The sequence below is a fragment of the Mustelus asterias genome, chromosome 8, assembly GCF_964213995.1.
Source record: "Mustelus asterias chromosome 8, sMusAst1.hap1.1, whole genome shotgun sequence".
NCBI classification, from domain to species: Eukaryota; Metazoa; Chordata; class Chondrichthyes; order Carcharhiniformes; family Triakidae; genus Mustelus; species Mustelus asterias.
The window spans coordinates 37969267-37971647 of NC_135808.1; positions in this window are offsets into that span (position 1 = coordinate 37969267).

Sequence of the window (2381 nt, forward strand, 5' to 3'; positions counted from 1 at the left end):
TGTGTGTGTGTGTCGAGTGAGATTTGTGTGTGTGTGTGTGTGTCGAGTGAGATTTGTGTGTGTGTCGAGTGAGATTTGTGTGTGTGTGTGTGTCGAGTGAGATCTGTCTGTGTCTGTGTCGAGTGAGATTTGTGTGTGTGTGTGTGTGTGTCGAGTGAGATTTGTGTGTGTGTCGAGTGAGATTTGTGTGTGTGTGGAGTGAGATTTGTGTGTGTGTGTGTGTGTCGAGTGAGATTTGTGTGTGTGTGTGTGTGTCGAGTGAGATTTGTGTGTGTGTCGAGTGAGATTTGTGTGTGTGTGTGTGTCGAGTGAGATCTGTCTGTGTCGAGTGAGATTTGTGTGTGTGTGTGTGTGTCGAGTGAGATTTGTGTGTGTGTCGAGTGAGATTTGTGTGTGTGTGGAGTGAGATTTGTGTGTGTGGAGTGCGATTTGTGTGTGTGGAGTGAGATTTGTGTGTGTCAAGGGAGAGTTGTGTGTGTGGAGTGAGATTTGTGTGTGTGGAGTGAGATTTGTGTGTGTGTGTGTGTGTGTGGAGTGAGATTTGTGTGTGTGTGTGTGTGTGTGTCGAGTGAGATGTCTGTGTGTTTGTGTGTGTGTGGAGTGAGATTTGTGTGAGTCGAGGGAGATTTGTGTGTGTGTGTGTGTGTGTCGAGTGAGATGTCTGTGTGTCTGTGTGTATGTGTGTGTGTGTGGAGTGAGATTTGTGTGTGTGTGTGTCGAGTGAGATTTGTGTGTGTGGAGGGAGATTTGTGTGTGTCGAGGGACATTTGTGTGTGTGTGTCGAGGGAGATTTGTGTGTGTGTGTGTGTGTGTGTGTGTGTGTGTGCGTGTGTGTGGAGTGAGATGTCTGTGTGTGTGTGTGTGTCGAGTGAGATTTGTGTGTGTGTGTGTCGAGTGAGATTTGTGTGTGTGTCGAGTGAGATTTGTGTGTGTGTGTCGAGGGAGATTTGTGTGTGTGTGTGTGGAGTGAGATGTCTGTGTGTGTGTGTGTGTCGAGTGAGATTTGTGTGTGTCGAGGGAGATTTGTGTGTGTGTGTGTCGAGGGAGATTTGTGTGTGTGTGTGTGTGTCGAGTGAGAGGTCTGTGTGTGTGTGTGTCGAGTGAGATTTGTGTGTGTGTGTGTGTGTCGAGTGAGATTTGTGTGTGTGTGTGTCGAGTGAGATTTGTGTGTGTCGAGTGAGATTTGTGTGTGTCGAGTGAGATTTGTGTGTGTTGAGGGAGATTTGTGTGTGTCGAGTGAGATTTGTGTGTGTGTGTTGAGTGAGATTTGTGTGTGTGTTGAGTGAGATTTGTGTGTGTGTCGAGTGAGATTTGTGTGTGTGTGTGTGTGTCGAGTGAGATTTGTGTGTGTGTGTGTGCCGAGTGAGATTTGTGTGTGTGTGTGTCGAGTGAGCTTTGTGTGTGTGTCGAGTGAGATTTGTGTGTGTCGAGTGAGATTTGTGTGTGTGTCGAGTGAGAGTTGTGTGAGTGCCGAGTGAGATTTGTGTGTGCCGAGTGAGATTTGTGTGTGTGTCGAGTGAGAGTTGTGTGTGTGTCGAGTGAGATCTGTCTTTGTCGAGTGAGATTTGTGTGTGTGTGTGTGTGTGTCGAGTGAGATTTGTGTGTGTGTGTGTCTGTGTGGAGTGAGATTTGTGTGTGTGTCGAGTGAGATTTGTGTGTGTGTCGAGTGAGAGTTGTGTGTGTGCCGAGTGAGATTTGTGTGTGTGTGTGTCGAGTGAGATTTCTGTGTGTGTGTGTTGAGTGAGATTTGTGTGTGTGTGTGTCGAGTGAGATTTCTGTGTGTGTGTGTCGAGTGAGATTTGTGTGTGTGTGTGTGTGTGTGTGTGTGTGTGTGTGTGTGGAGTAAGATGTCTGTGTGTGTGTGTCGAGTGAGATTTGTGTGTCGAGTGAGATTTGTGTGTGTGTGTGTCGAGTGAGATTTGTGTGTGTGTGTCGAGGGAGATTTGTGTGTGTGTGTGGAGTGAGATGTCTGTGTGTGTGTGTGTCGAGTGGGATTTGTGTGTGTGTGTCGAGTGAGATTTGTGTGTGTCGAGGGAGATTTGTGTGTGGGTGTGTCGAGGGAGATTTGTGTGTGTGTGTGTGTGTGTGTCGAGTGAGATGTCTGTGTGTCGAGTGAGATTTGTGTGTGTGTGTCGAGTGAGATTTGTCTGTGTCGAGTGAGATTTGTGTGTTGAGGGAGATTTGTGTGTGTCGAGTGAGATTTGTGTGTGTGTGTGTTGAGTGAGATTTGTGTGTGTGTGTGTGTCGAGTGAGATTTGTGTGTGTGTGTCGAGTGAGATTGTGTGCGTGTGTTGAGTGAGATTTGTGTGTGTTGAGTGAGATTTGTGTGCCTGTCGAGTGAGATTTGTTTGTGTGTGTCGAGTGAGATTTGTGTGTGTGTG